This window comes from Mobula birostris, chromosome 1, assembly GCF_030028105.1.
Source record: "Mobula birostris isolate sMobBir1 chromosome 1, sMobBir1.hap1, whole genome shotgun sequence".
Lineage (NCBI taxonomy): Eukaryota > Metazoa > Chordata > Chondrichthyes > Myliobatiformes > Myliobatidae > Mobula > Mobula birostris.
Window position 1 is genome coordinate 182,801,118 of NC_092370.1, and position 15,730 is coordinate 182,816,847.

The 15,730-nt window shown below is 43.0% G+C and overlaps 1 pseudogene; it reads right to left on the minus strand.

Annotated features, from left to right (window-relative positions):
• Positions 1-11,988: 11,988 nt before the first annotated feature.
• Positions 11,989-15,132, minus strand: LOC140193918 (uncharacterized; annotated as a pseudogene).
• Between the last annotated feature and the right edge of the window lie 598 nt (positions 15,133-15,730).

The window sequence follows — 15,730 nt, forward strand, 5'->3', positions numbered from 1 at the left end:
TGGAGGACTAAAATGGGTTGTGAAATTTAATTGACAAGCAATATTAGTGAGAATCCCAAAACAGATTAAAAGTAGGTATAAGAGGAGGAAGAGGATAGCTAATGTAGGCCCACTTAAGGACAAAGGAGGGGTTTATGCTTGAGGAAATATATGCTCCTTATCGAGTTGGAGAAGGACATGGATAATAGTGAGATTAAGGAAGGGTATGCTGATATTCTAGGCCATGTTGATATTAAGGAGAGGTTGATGGGATAAAATCCAGAAGAGTGAAGGAACCAATGGAGAAAATTTCTGAGGCCTTGACTGAGATCTTGGTTTCCTCTTCAGTCACAGGGAAGATAACACAAGATTTGAGATTAGCCATTCTTTTCCTTTGTTTAAAAAGGGCAACAAGTATAATCCGGCAAATTATAGACTGATGATCTTTACATCAGTGGCAGTACACTAGATATGTACACTCAGAGACCACTTTATTGGGCCCCTCCTGTACCTAATAAAGTAGTCACTCAGTGTTTGTTTGTGGTCTTCTGCTGCTGTAGCCCATCTACTTCAAGGTTCATCGTGTTGTGTATTCTGAGATGCTCTTCTGCACACCATTGTTGTAACACATGGTTGTTTGAGTTACTGTCAGTTTGAACCAGTCTGAGCATTATCCTCTGATCTCTGTCATTAACAAGACATTTTCATCCACAGAACTGCTGCTCGCTGGATGTTTTTATTTCTTGCACCATTCTCTATAATCTCTAGAGACTGTTGTGTATGAACATCTCAGAAATGAGCAGTTTCTGAGACACTCAAACCACACTGTCTGGCACCAACAATCACTTCATGGTCAAACCCACTTAGATCATATTTCTTCTCCATTCTGAACAATGACTGCACCTCTTGACCATGTCTCCACATTTTTATACATTGAGCTGCTGCTATATGATTGTCTATTTAGATACTTGCATTAACAAGCATGTGTACATGTGTACCTAATAAAGTGGCCACTGAATATGAACTTGAATTTGAATTTTATTCTCTGCTCTACCTCACCTGATTGCAACTGCCCATCATCTCCTCCTCACTGGGTTCCTACCAGACTCTGTCTCACCTTTACTTATTTATACTTGTTATCTTCCTGCTACACTCTTACTGCTGGAGAAGGGCCCTGACCCGAAACAATGACCATCCCTTTGTCTCCATGGACACTATTTGACCCATCAAGTTCCTGCAGTTGTTTACATTTAGAAACATAGAAAACCTACAGCACAATACAGGCCCTTCGGCCCACAAAGTTGTGCTGAACATGTCCCTACCTTAGAAATTACCTAGGCTTACCTATAGCCCTCTATTTTGCTAAGCTCCATGTACCTATCCAAAAGTCTCTTAAAAGACCCTATCGTAACCGCTTCCACCACCGTTGCTGGCAGCCCATTCCACACACTCACCACTCTCTGAGTAAAAAACTTACCCCTGACATCTCTCTTCTGTATTGTAAGTTGTGCAATTGGAGACTCTGTCATAAGGAACACTTCAGCTTTGTTGTTTTTGTTCCAGATTTCAATATCTGCAGTCTCTTGCATCTCTGTTCTCACACTTACTGGGTTTGATTAGAACGACAATACTTCACACTTAGTTTCAAGCCCACTGCCTTCATTGTGCAGGATCAGTGAATTTATCTTGAAGAAGATTACAGATGTGGAATATTTGTGAATGTGGCAGTGGTAAAATATATAAGGTTTCTCACTCTTTTGTGAGGAAGCTAATGATGATTCTTTCACTGCTCCTTTTGTTAAATGAGCCGTGTCAAAGTTTATAGAACAATGTTTCCATATTTTATATCCACTATAATCATTTTTGCTCTTGATGAATGATCATTAATATACCAAATTAAATATTCAAAATGTTGTCCTTTCTTTGTCAAAATGAAAAGTGAATTTTCATTTCAATATTAATCCTTTTCTTCAATTCTTAACAATGTTCATGTACAGAAGAGAATTTTTTCAAAGGTAACTTACTACATGTCCCTTCATTTTAATTTTATCAGAAAAATAGAAACAATCACATCTAGTCTCAGTTAAGGCTTAATACCAACTTTGAGACCAAGCTGTTTAATGCAATTATCCAATTTTATATATTTACAATGATTAATAATAGAATTCACACAGGAAAGGTTAAAGTGCAAACCCAGACTACAGCTATGTTTTATGATTTGTTAAGAATAAATTACACTCAATTTCCACTCTTCTAGAGATGAAATTAAGGATTTTATTAATGTGGATTTGTAAAGTCATTACTTCCTTTTCTAAGTTAATGCGATACTGAAGGAATTCCAAGGACTTGGAAGTCACCAGAGCTTTGAGGACTTTTATTCAGACCTTTATTCAAAAAGAACTACTGGTATTTGGACCAACAATTATCATCAACAAACTTCAGCAAGAATAGCGGATCATCTGATTACTTACATCATTGTTCAAGGAGCATGTTTGATGTTGCCAGATGTCTGCAACACCCTATGCCTTTCTACCAAACCACTTCCCTTCACCAGGCTGTTAGATTATAGAAGACAGAACAGTACAGCCCAACAGAAACCCCTCGGCCCACCATGTTGTGCCACACTTTGACCCCACTCCAAGATAAAACTAATGCTTCTCTCCCATGTAAACCTCTATTTTTCTTGCATCCATTTGCCTTAAATGTCCCTTGTGCCTCTAACACCACCCCCATCAGCACGTTCCACACACCCACCACTCTCTATGTAAAACGCCTACCTCTGACACTTGCTCCATTCACCTAAAATTCATGCCCTTTCATATTAGCCATTTCCACCCTGGGAAAAGGGTGCTGACTGTCCACTCTATCAATGTCTTATCATCATATATACTACTGTCAAATCATGTCTTGTTCTCCTTTGTTTCCTAGCTCACTCAAATTTCCTCATAAGATGTGCTCTTTAATCCAGGCATCATCCTGGTAAATCTACTCTGTTCCTTCTCTAAAGCTTCCACATCCTTCCTATAATGAGGTGACATAATACTCCAAGTACAGTCTAACCAGAATTTTATCGAGCTGCAATACTACCTCGCAGCTCTTGGACTAAATCCTGTGACTAATGAAGGCCAATGTATCATATGCCTTCTTAACCACTCTATCAACTTTCGCAGCTTTGAGGGACCTGTGGGTGTAGCCCCCCAAACTCCCCAGTCCCTGTACACTACTAGGGATCCTACCATTAATCTTGTATTCTGCCTTCAATTTCGACCTTCCAAAGAGTATCACTTCACACATTTCTGATTGAACTCCATCTACTACTTCTCAGCCTAGCTCTGTAGCCCATCAATGTTCTATTGTAATCTATGGCAACCATCTACAATGCCACCCAACCTATGTGTCATCTGCAAACATACTAACCCACCCTTCCACTTCCTCATCCAAGTTACTTATTAAAATCACAAAGAGCAGGGGTCCTAAGCTGATCCATGCAGAAAACTACTAATCACCAACCTCCAGGCAGGATATGCTCCATCTACTACCACCTCTGCCTTCTGTAGGCAAGCCAATTCTGATTCCATGCAACCAAGTTCACTGATCTGCCATCATTGACATGTTTTGTCATCTCCTCAAAGAATTCGGTCAAGCTTGTTAGGCATGACCTGCCCCTCACAAAACCATGCTGACTACCCCTAATCAGACTGTATGTCTCCAAATGCTTATAGATCCTGTCTCTAAGATTATTCTCCAGTTCTTTGCCCACCACCAACACAAGGTTCAGTGGTCTATAATTCCCAGTGTTATTCCTTTTACCTTTTTGTGAACAAAGGAATGGCATTTTCCACCCTCCAGTCCTCTGCATTACTCCTGTGACCTTGATGATGTAAAGACCACCATTAAAGGTACAGGAGTCTCTTCCCTCACTTTCCGCAATAACCTGGAGTAAATCCCAACCAGCCCGCAATGACTCATCTATCCTAATGTTTTTCAAGAGTGCCAGCACTTTTTTACCGTCAACATGTATGATCATCAGCCTGTTCAATGCTAACCTCACATTCGTCAAAGTCTCTCTCACTGATGAATACTGAAACAAAATATTCATTAAGGACTTCCTCTATCTCCTCTGATTTCAGGCACACTTTTTTTAAAAAAATCCCTGATTGGTCCTTCCCTCACTCTAGTCATTCTTCTGTTCTCCACATATGTGTAGGATGTCTTTCGGTTTTCTTTAAATCTACCCACTAAGGCCCTTTCATGCCCCTTCCAACTCTCCTAAGTCCATTCTTAAGCTCCTTCCTGGCTACCTCGTGACCCTCAACAGCCCTGTCTGTTCCGAAATATAGTTGGCCCTCCATAACCATGGGTTTCGCATCCGTGGATTGAAAATATTCGAAAACAAATTCCAGAAAGTTTCACAAGCAAAACTTGAATTTGCCACACGCTGAGCACTACGCTGAATGCACGTGAATGAAGTGATGTGTAGGCATACCCTGCTGTAGCCTCCCGCCATTTCACAGATCCTCAGTCTCTCTCCAGCACTCGTTGTTTGAGCATTGTCCGCCTCGCATCTCGTTCATTCGCTTCTTGTGTTGTGAGCAAGAGGAAGGAGCTTAAGGCTAGTAAGGGATGGCTGGCTAGCTATGTAAAGCGCTACAGCCTCAAGAACTTAAAGATCACGGGAGAATTGGTATCGGCTGATGCCGAGGCAGCATCAGTGTTCCCAGAAGAGCTACGATGTTCGCGTCTGTACTGAACATGTACAGACTTTTTTTTCTTGTCATTATTCCTTAAACAATACAGTATTACAACTATTTACATAACACTTACATTGTATTAGGTATTATAAGTAATCTAGAGATGATTTAAAGTATACGGGAGGATGTGCGTAGGTTATATGCAAATACTACGCCATTTTATATAAGGAACTTGAGCATCCGCGGAGTTTGGTATCCCCAGGGGGCCGTGGAACCAATCCCTCACGACTACCGAGGGACGTTACTTTCTTCCTCTTGACTAGATGCTCCTCATCTCTTGACAACCATGGTTCCTTTACCCTGCCTCAAGGAGACAAATCTGTCCAGAAACCCACTGACATGCTCCTAATCAATCTGCACATTTCTGCTGTGCATTTCCCTGAGTATATTTATTTCCAATTTATACTCCCAAGTTTCTGCCTAATAGCATAATAATTCATCCTCCACCAATTAAATTCTTTTCCATGCTATCTGCTCCTATTCTTATCCAAGGCTATGCTGAAGGTCTGGAAGTTGTGGTCAAAATACAAAGAGTGCATGTCATATTGAATCTCCAAATGATCTTTTTCTCATAATCAGGTATGGATACCCCTTCCACAAAGTTTTGCATTGGAAATTTCATTCATGTATTGACCAGTATCCTTTTCTAGAATGAATGCAGACACATGGTTTGAAATATTTTTTCCTCTGTCAACAGTGTCTGAATTTTACTTCTTGGACGGAGATGGCACATAACACCACAGGGAGTAAGTCAGAAAGACCACCCTGACACATCATGAGGAAGCAAGAAGAATCAGTGAAGAGGAGAGGTCAGTGGGCAAAGGTCATTACTGCGCTCCTCTGAAACGACTTATTTCCCTCATCCTGGCTATAATCTCCAAAATGATGTCAAAGAGTTAAGCTAGAGAAGGTTTGTATGTAAGATGACACAGCGACCATATGAGTGGCAGGAACTGGAGTAAGAGATAAAATTGGAGTAGGAATATGCCTTAAGAATGACAATTACGTGCTCAGTGATGATTTTAATGGCAGAGTGGGCCCTGCTGTCATGGTATGTAACCAATATTATGATAGTGAAACTCTGCAGGTTAAACAGCACCAATGAATTTATATTTCATTTCTAGAACCTTCCATTGGAACATAGACAGGTTAGTCTAGGCAGAGGAGGCAAATGACGAAAGGGCAATGGTCCTACAAACTGAATTCCTCTGTTGGGTGAAATAAGGCCAACTAAGGGCAGTGAAGCTCCTTCGTCTGTCTAATGTGTTGTCAATGATGTAGAGTCTGTGTAATGTTTTCATTGATGGGTAGTTACACCACACAGAAACAAGCCCTTTAGGCTAGGTTGTCCAAGTTGTCCCATTTGCCTATGTATAACCCATATACATCCAAACCTCTCTCATCCATGTACCTGTCCAAATGTTTTTTTTAATGGTGTAATTGCACTTGTCTCTATCTCTTACTCTGGCAACTTGTTCAATGTTGGCACTATCTTCTGAAAAAAAATGCCCCTTAGATTTCCCTTATAGTTTTCCTCTCTCACTTTAAATCTGCATCTTTCAATTTTGGACTCTTGTATTCTGGGGGAAAAAAGATGATAACAATCCATATTATCTGCATTCCTTATGATTTTATAAACTGCAGTCTTCTTCAGAACAGTTCCCAGCTTATCCAGTTTCTCTTCATCACTGAATGCCTGCATTACCAGCAATAAGCTTGTGAACCTTTCTACATCCTCTGCTGTTCTATCACATCCTTCCTTTGGCTTGGTGACCAGAACTGCAGACACTACACAAAATACTACGTGCAGTCTAATCAATATTTTGTACAACTGTTAAGTGACTTCCTAATTCTAATGCTCCAACTGAGGAAGGCAAACACACCAAATGTCTTCTTTAGCACATGGCCTAAATGTATCTTAACTTCTAGAGAACATGTACCCCCTGGTTTATTTACTCAACAACACTTACCAGAGCTCTGCTATTCACCATGTATGTCTTGGCCTGTTTTAACTTCCCAAATTACATTGCTTTGCGGTTGTCCAAGTTAAATTCCATCCACCATTCCCTTGTCCACTTTCCCAGTTCACCAATATGCTGTTGTAATCTTAGGCAATCTTCTTCATTGTCTACTATACCACTAAATTTGATGTCATATGCAACTTACCAATCAAAGCACTTCCACTCACACTCATATCATTAATATTTATGACAAACAATAGCAGACCCAGCACTGATCTTCGTGTGGCACATCACATGTCACAGGCTTCCAATGTAAAACATAATCCTCCTCAGCATCCTTTGACTTCTTTCACTAAGCCAGCCTTGGATAGCACATCCAAGGTACTTTGAATTCTAACATGTAGGTTTTTGTCAAAGGCCCTGGGTAAAGTTCACGTAGAACTGTGGATGTTTCAGATTGAAATCCCATCTCAGACACCCAGCAGTTACCCTGATTCAGCTTTTTAATCCAAAATATCGACAGTTCTTTTCACTTTACAGATTGTTTGATACTGAAAGAAATTCCTCTTGTCCTTGACACTCTATAACTTTCCCAGCAAACTAACTTGCTTCACTCTCATTTACAACTGAGGTCCCAGACCTACAACATTAACTGTTTCTTTTTCTACAGTTAATGCCTGACATACTGAGTTTTTCCAGCATTTTCTGTTTTTATTTCAGATTTCCAACATCTGTGATTTCACCCAGTTACTTCCTTCCTAATCAGGAGAGTAATGATAGCCAGGATGTTAGTCATTGTCTGATATGGTGCTGTCTGGCACAGATGAGCCAGGATTTGAAAGAGTGTACATTACAGGAAAATCCTGACATTTGGTATAATTACTGCATAGAACTGTGCTGTTTTCAGAATCTGTGTGGAATGTACTGAATTAACTTTAAACAGGCAAGCAGTTCACCTGATATACCAAATGAGAATATTTCCACCTGCAACCCACCGAGTGTTCACAGCAAATGTTGGAAAGAGCCATGTATTTACCACAACCTATTGATAGCTCAAATAGCATGACATCTTGATAACAGCATCTTCAATGTCAACTGGAGTTGGGAATTTGGCGATTCTATCAAACTAAATCTTCTTCTACTATGGTCTCTGGGCTTCCTCAGTAAAAAAAAGATAATATTTCGGATGTTTCCCAATTTAGCTTCCCATTCAGTTCAAGCCCACCTGTTTCCGGTGGTTAAACGAAAACACGAGGAAATCTGCAGATGCTGGAATTTCAAGTAACACACATAAAAATTGCTGGTGAGCGCAGCAGGCCAGGCAGCATCTCTAGGAAGAGGTACAGTTGACGTTTTGGGCGAAGACCCTTCATCAGGACTAACTGAAGGAAGAGCTAGTAAGAGATTTGAAAGTGGGAGGGGGTGGGGGTGATCCAAAATGATAGGAGAAGACAGGAGGGGGAGGGATGGAGCCAAGAGCTGGACAGTTGATTGGCAAAAGGGATATGAGAGGATCATGGGACAGGAGGCCTAGGGAGAAAGAAAAGGGAGGGGTGAAGCCCAGAGGATGGGCAAGGAGTATAGTGAGAGGGACAAAGGGAGAAAAAGGAGAGAGAAAAAAAGAAAAAAAATATATATATAAAATAACGGATGGGATACCACACTCAGGTTGGAGGAACAGCACCTTATATTCTGTTTGGGTAGCCTCCAACCTGATGGCATGAACATTGACTTCTCTAACTTCCGTTAATGCCCCTCCTCCCCCTCGTACCCGATCTGTTATTTATTTTTTATATATATATTCTTTTTCTCTCTCTCCTGTGGAGTGGTCTTACAGAAAAGCAGCATCCATTGTCAAGAACTACCATCAACTAGGCCTTGCTCTGTTCTCACAGGTGCCATCAGGATGGAGGTACAGGAGCCTTAGGCTGCACAGCACCAGGTTCAGAAATAGTTATTACACTTCACCCATCAGGATCCCAAACCAGAGTAGATAACTTGACTCACGCCAACACTGAACTGATTCCATAACCTTTGGATTCTCTTTCAAGGACTCTACAACTCATTACAACTATTATTAGTATTCTGTTTTTTCTTATTGTACTTGCACAGTCTGTCATCTTTTGTGCATTGGTTGTTTGCCCTTCATTACTGTGTAGAGTTTTTCATTGATTCCATTCAGCATTTTTTGTATTTACTGTGAATGCTCACAAGAAAATGAATCTCAGGGTAGTATATGGTGATGTGTATGTACTTTGATAATAAATTTTCTTTGAAAATTATTAGGAAGGAGGAGACTTCCTAGACCACATGGGTGGCCTGGTGAATTCTTCACATTCAGAGGGAGTTTCTCCATTTCATGTCAGTTTGCATCTCATGGCAAAAAGGACTCATTGTACTCACCTGCCTTCCTAGAAGACCACCACATTTGTTTATAAATTTTCCTTAGGTCTTCCTGGCAACTACTTTAGTTAAAGTAAGCAATGTCACTCAAAGGAATCTGCATTGCAACATTAAAACACAGATCCTTCATTTGCTTTACTTTAAGAACTCCCATACGGGAATCTTGACCAGAAAGTCCAATGCAGATTCCTTTGTTAACACTGGACTAGTCATTCTAAAATGGTTGCTGTGAACATTTGTAAGCAATCTGGATGCCTTCTGTTACCCTTGTTTTGCTAACTCCCTCTGTGGTCCAGGGATATGAGAATTCCTGCAAAGTCTTGCCTGTTCCTGCTGCACTGTAATTGTAAAAGGCTCTAGAAACCTCTTAACATTAAGCTGTGGTTGGATGTATGTGAGCCAAAGTCCTGACATAGATGCTGTCTGGAGCACACCCAGTGTTGGACCGCTGTAGGAGCTACAGTCTCCAGCCCAGAATCCTTCACCTTCTGAAATGAGATGGGAACTAATCATCACTCCTCTAAAAATCAAAATGCACAAAAGAAAATTAAAAATGGATTCATGTTAACCTACAATGATTTTTAATTTTGAGCAATTCTGCTGTTAGATCATACTCCTCTCACCTTGATGTCTCGGTGCACTGTAACTATTCACTCATTTCTTTTTTGTTGTTTAAAGGGAAATGCAGTTCCAAAGTTTCATTAATACAGTTAAAGTTACATGAATCAAATCAGGGTTATAATAAGACTATCTCATTATCTGCTTAGCTTCTACACTGAACACAGCACGTAGATCATTACAGCACAGTTCAGGCTCTTTAGCCCACAATGTTTCACCAGTCTATTAATCTATTCTCAGATCAATCTCACCCTTCCCTCCTACATAGCCCTATATTTTTCTCTAACCACAATAATTACATTTTCAAGGCAGTTTTCATCCATTGAAGTCCAAAAGCAATAGTGCAAAGCATATAAAATATTAAGGCTACATGTGGTATTGGCATACCAACTTTTTGACTTAAATACCTAAAATCTAAATAACACCCTAAACTATTAAACTGAGCTATTAACAAACTGATACCAGTGCAGCCGTTTCATGTTATTAAATGGATCATGGTATCATCAGATATTGAATTCTCCACAGTCAGTCCAGTGCCAAACACTTAAGGACACAGGATTAGATTAAAGAGGGAACTGACTGACTATTACCAGACAAAATCAAGTCTCCCTGGTACAACAATCACATATTGGAAACTAGGGACGAGTATTAATTTTACTGCAAGCAGCAAACAGGGATTAACTACTTGTTTCTGACTTTGCTTTATTTACTGCCCAGACATAAAGGTGAAATTTCACCCACATATACAATATGGGTGGCAGAAAGAGATTGTTTTCTACTTTTTTTGATAGATACAGTCACAGTAGTAGACAGAGGTCCCAGTGCGGACAAGCATGCCAGTTTTAGCATCTTTGACATGGCATCCAACAGGGTGATAAGGAGCTTGTTTGAAATTAATTGCTGCTGCATGGTTTCCTGTGGTTCTGGAAACACAGCAGTGAAATATGGGCATGAGCAACTGATACCATAAGTGGTCCCTCATATGCCAGGGAGCAAGAGGATACCCCTGGTGACCTGTCAAGGAAGCCTTCGCTCTGCTCCAGGCCAGACCTCCATTGCCCAACTAACCTGCAGTGGTCCTCTGGAGCTCCTAGCCATGACTTCCCTTCCTCCCGCTCTCTGGGTTAGCTACTTACTACTGAACCAGGCAGCTCTGGATGTCAGAAAGGACTGCACCATTCAGCTGGGCCAAATTCTTTGGCAATCTCACTTCCTGTAATAAACTAGGACAATATATCACAAACCAAATATTACTTCTTGACTAACCTTCTCAAAAAAAGAAAAAGACCAGATTTTTTTAAAAAAAGCATGTGAAGCTTAGATAGAGGAAACCAGAAAATTATCTGGGTGATGAGGGATTGGCAATGAAGTGGTATTAAGGGAAGGAAGGAAGAGGCCAGGTGAAACTTCATTATCCTGACAACGACTGCAACATGTTCACCAAGATGGTGGAATTATCCAAATATGGGTAGGAAAGAGAAAAATAAAGTGCTTGATGGAAGGAACATAGGGCAGGGAGATTAATGTTAGATTGAGTCACAAGAATAAGCAGAAGGCTTGTTGGTGTGGATAGTTTCCTCTTTGTGCTTTTAAAGGCATAAGAGTTAGTCATGGGGAACTATCATACCCTTAAGAAAAACTCACAGAGCTCTGCAGATTCAATTCTTGATCCAATCTCTCACCTCAAGCTCCAATTTTTCTTTAAAGTGGGTTTTAGTTCAGAAGTTGCAGCCTTCCGTTTGCACATAGATTTGATCTTACACATACAGAAAGAATGAATGCTCCAGTAGTCATATTGCTTTTACTTCCTACTTTTTTCAATTTAATCCTTTTCTTGTTGTATTATGTGCTGCACTCACAAAACATCAACGCGGTAAATGTTCAACCATAACAGGTGTAGACCTCTCACTTCGGGTGCATTCTGGGCACAAATTAAACTCAAAATTGTGCTTGTTCTCCAGATTTATTTTGTGGTTTTAGTTTCCATTCAAAAAATAAAATCATTTGAGATCTAGTGGAATTGGGCTTTATTGTATATATTTTGAAAATACTGTATTATTTGGTGTACCTAAAACTAATAGCATGGCACCATTTTATCAATACAATCTGATGACAATTTAATCAAAACATCTGGTCTAACAATCATGGAAAAAGATTCTAAAATACATCCTGTGGATGTGCTGGGACACATCATCAGTGATGTAACCTGGGGTCATCGGGTGTTTCCGGTCTTTCAACATCATGCACCCTCGCCCAGGTGATCCCGCCGGGGTTGATCAGACCCCAGCTTGTGTCCCAGCAGCATTGGCCCACGGGTCACCCCTCCTGATCCACAGCCATCTCGAGGCTCTCTCAGCGGCCTCTGTGATCGCTTTCCTCTTGCCAGCCCCAGTGATGCCAAGTAGGGTGTAGACTCTGCAGAGTGAGTGGCCGGCAAAACCCCTGCAACCCACTTCGATGGGCTTGCAGTGAACCTTCCAGCCTTGCCTCCAGCACTGCTCCACCAGCTCCTGGTACTTGGCCCGCTTCCACTCATTTGCTTCCTCAATGCGGTCCTCCCAGGGAACTGCCATCTCAATGAGGACAACCTGCTTCGAGGACACTGAAGAAAGAACCACATCTGGCCTCAGTGAAGTTGTTGCTGTTTGGTCGGGGTGCTTCAGCTGACTCCCCGGGTCAAATTGAAGCAGCCAATCTGCTGCAGTGTTAAGCAGGCCCGATGATGATGCTGGTCCGGGCTGACGTAGGGGCTGTGCTCCGGCTCTGACAAAGGAGATGTTCTTCCTCTGACCACTCTGTTTGCTGGTGGTCATGGCCATCGCAATGCTCTCTGACACTGACTTCAGCACCTGGTCATGATGCCACTGGTAGCCACCTTCCCCCAAGGCTTTAAAGCAGCTGCTAAGGATGTGCTCCAGTGATCCTCTTCCTGGACAGAGAGGACACGCTGGTGTATCGCTCTTGCCCTAGACATGGAGGTTTGCAGGGTTTGGTAAGACATCATAGACAGCCTGGATCATAAATTTAATGCACTGGGGTTCTGCCTGCCAGATGTCAGACCAGGAGATTTTCCGCTCCAGCGCACCTTCCCACCTTGTCCATGCTCCCTGTTGCCTCATGCCCACCATCCTGCTATTCCTTTCCTCTCCAATGCCAGCCCGCACTTCCTCCAGGACTAGTTGCTGTCTGTCCTTGCCTTTGGCCTTGTCATAGAGAGGTTGTGAAACGGAGCCCAGCTCCACTCGCCTAGTTGACACTGTCCCCACCACAGCCCTGTGACTCAGCCGGGACTCTGTTACCACCAGCCCTTCCTGAGCCTTCCACTTCCCGTCCGTCCGTACCTGGATGCCTGCTGCTGCCACTTTAGGGCCCTTGGAATCCCTGTACTGCAGCACCTCTCTTATGCGGGAAACCCTGAATTCCTCGTCCAGGCTGCTGAAGGGAAGTGGCAGCTCATTGCACCTTTCGTACAGTGCTGTGCTGTTCAGACTACGAGCTAGGCCCAGCCATCTTCGAAGGTAGTTACTGACCTTCCTTTCCACAGTTGTCACAGGCACCTCGTATATCAGTAGCAGTCATAGGATTGGGGGTAGGATGCCACGCTGGTAAATCCAGGCTTTGAACCTTCCAGGTAGACCTGATTTGTCCACCGTGGTGAGCCAGCTCTACAGGCTACAGTCGAAGACCTTCCCCAAGCTCTTGACTGGCTTCTCGGTGATAGATGGAATTGTAGTGCCATCCGAGGTAAAACAAAACTTGTCCACCACTTTGCCCTTCTTCAACACCATGGACCTGGATTTAGCTGGTTTGAAGCTCATCTTTGCCCATGCGATGAGCTTTTCCAGGCCCTGGAGGATCCACCTGTTGCCAGGAACTGATGTTGTCGTGACATTGAGGTCATCCATAAAGGCTCTGATCGGGGACTGCCGAACACCAGACTTGGTCAGTGGGCCTCTACACTCTGCCTCAGCTGCCTTGACTATCATATTCATGGCAAGGGCAAAGAGAATTACGGAGATTGTACACCCAGTTATAATCCCCTTCTCCCGCCTCTGCCAGCCTGATGTCATAGCTTCAGAAGTGATTCCATGTCTGAAGTTCCAGTAGTAGTTCATGATGAGGTCCTTGATATTTCTGGGAACATAATGTTGGTCTAGTGTAATCTCCACCAGTTTGTGGGGTATTGACCCATACAAATGTAGCCAAAGCACGACCAGGTCCCCCTTCCCCATCTGTGCCTCCCTGATCAGCTGGGTGACTACTCCAGTGTGTTCCAGGCACCCAGGCACTCCGGGAATTCCACCCTACTGCACTGAAGTGTCGATACTGTATAAGTTCTTGAGGAGAAAGTCTGCCATCTGGCGGGACTAGACACTAAAGAAGATTTTCCCTTCCACACTAAGCAGCGAGATGGATCTACACTGCTCCAGTCAGACGAATTTTTCTCCTTGGAAATCTAACTCCCTCTGCGTACCTCCACTGGTCTGCCCCTGTCCCCCTGTGCCAGATCACTCACAGGATCTTCCAAAGAATCTTGAGAAGCTCCGGGCAGTGCTTGTACACCTTGTAGGGTACTCCACTGGGTCCTGGCACAGAACTGGCTCTGGCTGAAGTCACAACTTCCTTCCAGGTGGGCTCCCTCACATCGAACTCCACCATGGGGAGTGGTTGACTTGTAAGGGCTCTGTGGAGGCCCAGCTCTTGCTCCCTTGCAGGGTCACTCAGGGTGTTATGAAGGAAATGGTCTACCTCTTCTTTAGGGCACACAAGGCGGCCACTGCATTTCTACCCTAGGAGCTGTTTTGTAAAACCAAATGGATTGGCTATGAAGGCAGCTCGCTTCCTGGCTCTTTCTCTCCCTTGCCTCCTGTGCCATTCTGCTCTGCACAGGGTCATTAGCTCCTTCCTGCAGATGTTCTGGAGCTCAACCAGGGCAGGCTTCTCCTCCTCCATTGCTACCGTGAACTGCCGTGCCAGGGACCGGAGCACTTGGCGCAGTTGGTGGATCTGGGCTGCCCTGCGGTTCATCGTGTATTGGGATCTGGTGGTCTTTCCCTCTTCTATCCCAAATCTCTCTGTAGCAGAGCTGACAATGATGATGATCATTGTCTGAAGCTGTCCGTCAACATCTCCCTTGGCTGTCAACTCTATGATCCTTGCTACATCCCCATCAAACTGGAGCCACTCTTTCTTGTTGCTGACTGGGGGCCACTTGATCCGGTGCTGTTGAACTACGTTGCTTGGGACAGAAGCTTCTGACGCTTGGAGGTTCTGGGCTCTGTGGGGCGACTCCAGGCCGCGCTCCTCCTGTGTCTCACCAGGCGTAAATCCTGCGCGCTGCGAACATTCTCCTGCTCCAAGCACTTCATTCTGGCCTGATGGATCTTTAGGCTGCGCTTGTTCTTACAAACCGTGCCGCAAATGCATCTCCTGTCATCGATAATCCATTTGCCTTGGTCGTTGTTATTAGGTCTGTCCTATTGGGGTGCTCATTTTGCCCCCCCCCCCAGGCTCCCCTGGGGGTGGCTTTCATTGGGTATATCTATAGCTTTCTTGGGTTCTTCTTCAGAGAAGATGCAGGTTGGTCTGCTCCCCCTCCCTGCCACGTTTGCTGTCTTTCCGAGCTGTCAACTGTCTCTCCAGTCATCACCAATCTATTCGGTGGTCACCCAGCCTTTTCCTGAGAGTCACTGGCTTAGCCAGTTTGTGTGATTCTAAGATACAACCTATTTAAACTTCACTATGCTGTAAGTAGTTTCCACAGAGGACAGTTTTTTTTCATAAAGTTTTTATTGAAATTTTTAAAAAGACATCAAAGATGCTCTTGCGCAAACAATTTGAAAGGTTTGCTGGGAAGTTTGTAAAAAAAGTACAATTAAAGGAAACTCAGAATTTGTTATAATTTTCCGTACTGTTGTTGGTGCTGCTTTCCAGTGCAATTTTTTAAAATTAGGACAGAATTCGCACTTGAAATTCTGCTCTTTAGGCACTTTGAGTGAGTTGAACCAGTCTCATTCG